The 8,511-nt window shown below is 39.3% G+C and overlaps 1 long non-coding RNA gene across 1 annotated transcript; it reads right to left on the minus strand.

The window, feature by feature from the left end:
• Positions 1-470: 470 nt before the first annotated feature.
• On the minus strand, positions 471-1,968 carry LOC308306523. The gene is made up of 4 exons (XR_013963161.1): positions 1,932-1,968; positions 1,425-1,564; positions 947-1,049; positions 471-636 (listed from the first exon to the last, which is right to left on the minus strand). It is a non-coding gene; the product is annotated as an uncharacterized lncRNA (long non-coding RNA).
• Between the last annotated feature and the right edge of the window lie 6,543 nt (positions 1,969-8,511).

Here is an 8,511-nt window from a genome sequence, read left to right on the forward strand (position 1 = left end):
GTGAAGTGATAGGTTTACATTATACTACAGGTTGTTATTTTGATCATGCAATAGGCTGCAATAGGGGCTCTGTGCTTAAATTGGCATGACAACATTGAAGATTTCATCAGTTCACAGGCTTATAATTTGAGCGGGTCAAATTATTGGCTTAGAAATATATCTAAAAACAATAACTCCTTGAATGAATGGATTTGTGTGTTAACTTGACATTACAGCACCTGGTATTGTACTTTACAAGCACCTCTACTTTACATCAACAAATAAAATAAATAAAAACAAATAAAAAATACAGCATCCGTTATTGCACTTCACTAGCACCTCACTACTTCCCATCAACAAAAGTCTTCCACTCTGCCAAGGCTTTTTGTAGGATGGAGTGGTGTCATGGTCATGTATGTCATCACATAATATTTCTGTCTGCACGACAGACAGGAGTGTAGCCACGCACTTGGGGTACGTGAGATGGAAGGTGTAGTAATAGCCAAGTAAATAGATCAGACCGTCAATCAGCTGCTCCTCTGGAAAGATGGTGATGGGAGTGTTCCCCACAGCAACCAAACAGCGGGGCCTATCCAGGATCAGGACGGGGCTCTGGAGGGGTCTCTTCTGGTGGTAGAGATTTGGGTCTTCAGATGGCTACAGCAAAACAAAGAAAAACAATATAGAAATGATTTCAGTAAACATAAATGGGCAACTGGCAAACCGACTTGTCACTTAATAACAGAAAACCGATATAGTATTGATTTCAGTATTTTTTTAAGTCCAATGTATTTGTAGTTAAGTTCATTTAAGTTAATAAACCTTGCATAAATGCATTAGAAAATACACTTCAGAATTCCAATAAAAATAAAAAAGAATAGCAGATATACAAGCATAAAACATACCACACGGACATGTTTTGAGCTTGTAGATCAGCTATTTTGTCTATTTGGTGTGACACTCCTACCTCAAGGATGTGGAGCAACGCTTCACTGGGTCCTCCCAGCTTCTTTGGTGGTGGGGAGCTGGAGGGAAACAGGGTGCCTTGATTCTCCCTACAGCAAATTCAACTGAGACAAAAATAAAAGTGCTTAGTAAATCTATTCACTCAGTGTTGTTTACTCAAAAATGTACTACTGTAAACAATTAAGGCGTTTAGCTGACGCTCTTAATCCAGAGCGACATACATTAAGCAAGGTCAATACATCAAACTCATTGTAATCTAAGAAAAAACTAAAGTAAACAAAAATGCAATCTAACTTATAGTTAAGGTTAAAGAGCAGGTGCTATGGGCTATGATGGAGTCTGAAGAGGTGAGTCTTCAGACCACGGCAGAACCTAGAGAGTGGGTCTGTAGTTCTAAGAGCAACAGGAAGATATTACACATTTTGGGTGCCAGAAGGGCGACTTGTCTAGGACGAGTGGATGAGAGCAAAATCACTTACCTCCATCCAAAGGAAGCTGTGCTTGCCTTGTTCCAGGCAGCGTAGAACTGGACCTGGCAGCAGAAGCTATCCCACCTCTTCTTGGCCTCAGTGAAGTTAGGGTTATCCTTTGCCAAGATCCGACGTAGCTCATCTTTAACCTAGAAAAAAAGTAAAAAAAAAAACAACAAAAAAAACATTGAAACAACTGCTGTATGTAGAGGTAAAAGCAAAAAGAAATCCCAAGACTGAAATGTATTTTTGGACCCATGTCCCAATATGATTTGTCGTGTCGTGTGATTTTAATTGTAGCTTGTAGATCTTTTTTTTTTTTTTCAAAGTTACATAATTATCTACCGTGGGGGAGGCTCTCTCCAATCCGACATGTCGCCACTCCGAAATTGGCTTCTTATTGTCGGAGTGGCAACACTCCCATGGGGGTTCAGGTTAGGGTTAGAGATAGGGTTAGTGTCGGAATGGAGACATGTCGGAAAGGAGACATGTCGGAGTGGTGGGATGTACTCCTACCGTGGGAGTGGAGAGAAGGAAGACGTTCTGGATCCAACAGGGCCAGATTTGTCTTGTGGATTCTCATTCTAAGTAAAGCAGATAAAACATTTACAAAGTGGTAAATAACTGACCCAATTTAAAACTCTGTCACTGATATTTGCCAAACAATGCAGTTATAATACCTCTGGGTGAATTGGAGCCCACAAGCGCTTTCTGTGGCCAAAGTCAGCCTGGCCTGGAAAAACCTCCATCAAATCCTCTTGGGTGAGGGTGCGTAGCATGTCTGCTTCTAATGTAAAGCAAAATGAACACATCAATAATATAATAACTATTAATTTACGGAATGTATGTCCATCTCTGTCTGCACTGAAACTAAACAGTGTCGTCACCATGGTAACAGCTGCATGATGAAACAATGTCCAAATATGGGCATTGACATGACACTGATATGTCTGGGTTCTCCACCATTCATTCTGAGACTCCTACACCCCTACATTTAATCAATCCCCCATATACTGTGCAAATCCCCAGGGGACTAGTTTATACCTAGTTTTGTGTTGTTTCAATACAGTATTTATCAATTTCTATTTTTTTTTTTTTTGCTTAACTTCTTAGGCTTTTCTACCATTTTGAACAATATTTTTACCACTTTGAACAATATGTTTTTAAATACTTCAAATGGATAGCTACATTGACACATTGTGAGCTTGTAGATCAGCTATTTGAACCATTTAAAATGCTTTTCAAAATAGTAAAAAAAATATCCACCACGGTTTAAGTTACAATGGGATTGAATAGGAAGGGGCGTGTCTGATCAAATGAATATCAATATGTAAATAGGTGTAACTCAGAGTGAGGAGAACCTAAGTGAGTAGACCCTCATTGGCTTCTTTTTGACCATACTGTTATGGGGGTCCTAGAAATTAAAAAAAGTTGAGAAACACTTCACTATATTGAACAGAGCCTTCGATGTCATGCTCTGCATACTATGTTGAACAACTTGAAAACAGTCTGGGGTGTTCACAAAAGCATGGGTCGACAACAATTACCCACATTTGTTTATGAAAGTAAAATATCCTTTTAAGGTGGTCGCCAGCTAAATGGTCCAACATTGGCCAAGATGAAAGTAGCCAATCCACAAGCTTCAACTAAATGTAATGCCTCAAATCCTACAATTATAAGTGCTTTTTGGGGTGGGGGTCCTCAAATATACCCGCAAGGGTCACATTTAGGTCTGTCATGCATTAATTTAATCAGCTGAATATCAACATACCTTGTAAAATGGATAGTGTGGTAGTTTCCAGCTTAACCATGATGCAGTACATGTTGTCACATATTGTACCTGGCAGACAGGGAGGGGGGGGTGAATTCACTGAAATGCTATGGCATCATTTAAAATGATCACATCAGGAGGGACCAATTGCAACTCTGACAACTTTACTGTTCTGTTATTCATCGTAAAAATAAAACGTTTTTTTATCATCATTGTTCTTTTATTGTTGTAGGTTAACCTGAAATCATAATAAACAGGCCCTCCACTTTGCATGATAACGTGGCAAAAGCCCTAATTTATAAAAATGAACCATACACAAGTTCAAAACACGGTGCAATTGCATGTTTAAGTACTTAGCAGCACGACGGTGCTGAACATAGCAGATCTAAAAGCTCTCCGTGCATAGCGTGGTCGGCTTTGTGAGCTTGTATAACACTGCAAGATCTGTTATTTTCAGCGTGCGACACCGTCGCCGTGCAAAATATAAATTAGGCTTTGTGGCTTGTGGCCTCGTCTTGTTGTTTTATGGCACTCAACATTCGTGTGCAAAGTAGAATATAATAGAATAATAGCTTACCGTGCGTGCGTTCGGTTCCACTCCAAGTCCACAGCTGTTAGCGTTAGCGGCATAGGTTAGCGGTTGGGAGTTTGAAGAAGAAGATGATGATGATGATGAAGTCAAGCGGATGTGACGTTTTCAAATAGCCTATCTACGTGCGCTTAACGTGCGCTTACGTGCTTACGTCATAAGCCCTGTGGAAATAAGCCTAACATAATACATTAAAATAATGCCCAGGCTATTACAAAAAGAAAATGTATTGTTTATTTATGTCATTTCTGAATTGCGTTATTTGCTCCATATGACATTGATGACGTAATTGCACTGAAAAATTACCATTAAAGGAGTAGTTCACCCCCAAAATGATTGATTACTCACACCATGGAGACTCTAATTCATGTATATATATATATATATATATATATATATATATATATATATATATATATATATATAATAATTATTATTATTATTACCCATATATATATATATATATATATATATATATATATATATATATATATATATATATATATATATATATATATGGGTAATAATAATTATAATAATTATTATTATTACCCTTATCGCATTCCTAAGTCAATAATTTGATTATAATAAATGTAGGGGTAGGGGACCCAAAGACACTTTGGGTCCCCTACCGGAATCAATGGGGGCTTTAGGCTTTATTGGCTTAGGAATGTGACAAAAAAACAAAAAATACATTTCCATGAATTCACGTCTCCATGGGGTGAGTAATCAATAGAAAAAAAGTCATTTTGGGGGTGAACTACTCCTTTAAGAACCCAAAAGGAATGAGTGTGGTGTAATTAACCCGTTATGACTTGAGCCATACGACCTGGGCCTGATTCTACAAATGCCTTAGTTTTCAAACATTGTCATGCCAAGGTCCCCCAAAATGATGTATTTGAACACCACTTCGAGAGACATGTTATATTTAAAGGTTTGGCTGAGGTGGGATTTCTATATATTTGCTTTATTATTTACTTTATTCCATGTACTCTGATCTTGCCATTTGAAAGCCACTGTACTTAATTAAATGTGAATAAACGTGATGTTGAACAACATTTTTCATTCCAATATGTAGTGTGAAAATAGTTATTGTGACCTTCGGTCGCTGTTTCTCTGAAACCGTGCAGATCTTGTGACATCACTCTGACTCACTGACCAAGATGTAGGACTCCCCTTTTTGCCCTTATGCAGCATGGAGATCCCTGATGTCATCAATATTAAGCCCATATCTGGCAACGCCCATGTATCCATATATGGAAATCCCTGATGTCATCAATATTAAGCCCATATCTGGCAAAGCCCATGGACATATCCATATATGGAGATCCCTGATGTCATCAATATTAAGCCCATATCTGGCAAAGCCCATGGACATATCCATATATGCCATATATGGTGTCATCAATATTAACCCCATATCTGGGAATGCCCATATTGTAGTCATTGTATTTCCATATGACCTAATCAAACACTGAGATCCATACATAAAGACAATAGGGTATTTTACTAGTTTGGTACTTAAAATAAGTACTCAGAGCTACTCATTTTCTTAAAAGTGACACTGTGGATTCAACCTTTGTCTCAGAGGGTAATTTTTACTTGATGTAAATGTGAAATATTATAATTTAAGATCTAATATCATGGTAAGAAAAAAAAGAAATATTTTCTTAAAACAAAAATCATCATCTTGTACAATTTTATCTTCTTTAGAATATAATTTTTAAAACTAGACCAATAAGAATTTATGGCTAGATATACGATTGCAAATCTTGCTTAGTTCATTCATTTTTGCAGTGTAGAAGTATAGGTTACGTAACGCCGTTTAAAGCTGATGAGCCACAGCATGAAGCTATGGGAAAGAGTAGTGGAAGCCAGGCTAAGAGAAGGGGTGACAATTAACGAGCAGCAGTATGGGTTTATGCCATGGAAGAGCACTTGAGAGTGTTGACGGAGCATAGAAGGTCAGAAAAGGAGCTACACTGTGTCTTTGTTGACCTAGAAATGCGTATAATAGGGTGCCATGATAGGAAGTGTGGTGACTATAGCCTGAAGAAGAAGAAGTGGAGTTCAAAATAGGGATGCCATGTTGAAAGTGGTTAAGAGACCACAGCCTGTTTATTACAGTTTTCTTTTAATTATCTATATAGCTTAAATGTCCATTAGGCTTCTTTTTTTTTCCAGATGAGATTGTCTTTTTTGTTGAACAGTATCATTTTCCAAAAACAATGTCCCTGCTGTGTCAGTATATTTGGGGAGAGGCAACAGATGTGATTCTACGGTTGGTGCCCGAGCGAGCAAACGCTTGATTTCTAGCTTCCCTTCCTAGAATGGCGTTGTTGGTTTAGCTTTAATCATCCACCGCCTCTTATTAAAGATAGTTAGTGTCATGACTTCCTCTGCTTTCCCTCTCTGAAATTCAAACCTCCCGAGGCACCCAATATCCCCCCCCCCCCCCCCCCCCCCACACACACACACACACACACACACACACACACACACACACACACACCACCACCGCCACCTCTCCACTAACCTACCATGAAAAACTACAGAGCCAGCCAGGCAAATCACTCCTCATTCCCCCGTACATGAACCAGAGTACATGTCTTGTCCATGTAAATACAGGTGAAATGGGAGATCTGCCAGTGGAAGGAAAGAAAGAAAAAAGAAACCTTGGTTATTTTACTGTCTCCTTAACCTTAATCCCTATTCCAGAGGACTTGGCAAGCATCTGAGCTTTCAAACACCGGCCCGGTGAATGTTGTTAATATAAGCACTAAATCTCAATTAACAGCGAGGAAGCATACTCCATGGCCTCTGGGTGCATTTATCTCCTGCGGAGGGCTGGGTTCTGAAGGAGGAGGAGGTGGAAGGAGTTAGCGGAGGAGTCTAAACAACCTGTACACTTTCCAGCTCATGAAACCATCACTATAGGCCATGTAGAAGTAAAATTCCTGCTCGTAGTATTTTTCTTGTTGAATAAAAAAAACCTCTGTGGTGATGACTGATATTCTAATGCTTGCATGAAGAGATGAAAAAACGAAACAAAAACATAATTCTGTAATGGTCGTCATCCTTCGGGATTTTAATTTCATTCAGTGTGTGGAGCTCTCAAGGTTGATTCCACTCAAAGACGTGAGAAAGAGTACCTCTGGGAGACTGTAAAAGTCATGTGTCAACAGCAGTAAGGAGGTGAAATTGTGACATTTTAAAGTATAGCAGTCTCTTTAAGCCAGTAAATTGGCTCAGATGCCTTCTTAAGTTGGTCAGAAAGTTCCTGACCAACAATACAAGAGTCCTATCTCTTTGAATGTCTAAATATCTGACAGTACATTATAATATCATTTACAATTCTGTGATTTCTGTACAAATGGAGTGTTCAAAATTGTTCTAAAGGAAACTGTTCAGTACAGATTTCCCCCCAGAGATTACAATGTTCAATAGCAGTCAATACACGTCTATGATAGTCAGATTTTCTTTATGTTCTGCAGACTAAGGTGTGCCAGACAGTTTTAATGACAGCAGGTCATAAATCATTATGATGCCATCTTTAACCTTTCAGATCTCCTCTTTATTAATAATAATGATGTTTTTGCCATTTTATATTACATGAAATCCTGCGTGCCAATAGGATTATTCCTAATCAAGAACGAGAAGGGATGTCTCGGCACACAAATAATACTTCCAGAATCCAGACTGACTGATAGTGAAGCTTATATATCATTACTTGACCATTTAGCAAAAGGCTTTTTCACACTTGCCAGCTCCCCGAAGGGCGGGCCTGGTTTGTAGCTATAGCCGAGGATAAATGAGCATTCAGCTCCAACGTGACCCTTGACCCCAGAGCAAGGTGGTGCCCTTTTCATTCTTTTCAGACGGCAAACGTTCACATGAAACAGGGCACCAAACACTTATGGTGTCCGCATTGTTCTCCGGGCAACCCACTGGCTCTCAATCCACTTCCCCCTCCTCCAAGCCCTCGCTCTCTGGCTGTGTCTGGCCACCCCCCTGCTGGCCAGCGCTCCCTGGCTGTGTGAGGCCAGAGTTCCCAAAGTCAGAGGCCAAGACCTCTGTGAGATTCTCCAGTGGTGTAAAGTAACTATTTGAAATTTTTTGTTACTTTGTAGGCCTAGATAGATATAAATTATAATATTATAAAACATAAATAGACCACGTTGGCCCTTTTTTTGTTGTGAGCTTGTACTTTTGGTACTTTAAGTACATTTTGAAGCCAACACTTTCATACTTTTGACTGATTGACTTTTACTTGTAACAGAGTATTTCTACATTGAAGTATTGATACTTTTACTAAAATATGTGAGTACTTTTTCCACCACTGAGAGTTCCCAAAGTCAGAGGCCAGGACCTGTGTGATATTCTCAGAGGGTTATTATGGCACCGGTCTGTGAATGACCATGGATGTCTGCCTCACAATTGTAGCCTTCCACTTTGACACGCTGGCCGACCTCACATTCCCCTATATGTTCACATCTGTTTGCAAAGTGCGCCGGCTCTTTTATTGGCCTGCATGTGTGTGGCGCAAGATTGCCTCTGGTTTTTTGACTGAGATGGGGACACAAGGGAGGTAAACAGAAGTCAGGAGGTTGATTTATTAGGCAGCAGATTGTGCGTTGTTCATTATTTGTTCATGTGTCCGACTGTCCTGATATAGGCCACATTCTAAGACAAATTTTGGTGGTTAAGGGTAAGATTTGTCATGGTTATGGTCAAGG

The sequence above is a fragment of the Nannobrachium achirus genome (assembly GCF_963921795.1).
Source record: "Nannobrachium achirus genome assembly, chromosome: 21".
In the NCBI taxonomy this organism is placed as follows: domain Eukaryota; kingdom Metazoa; phylum Chordata; class Actinopteri; order Myctophiformes; family Myctophidae; genus Nannobrachium; species Nannobrachium achirus.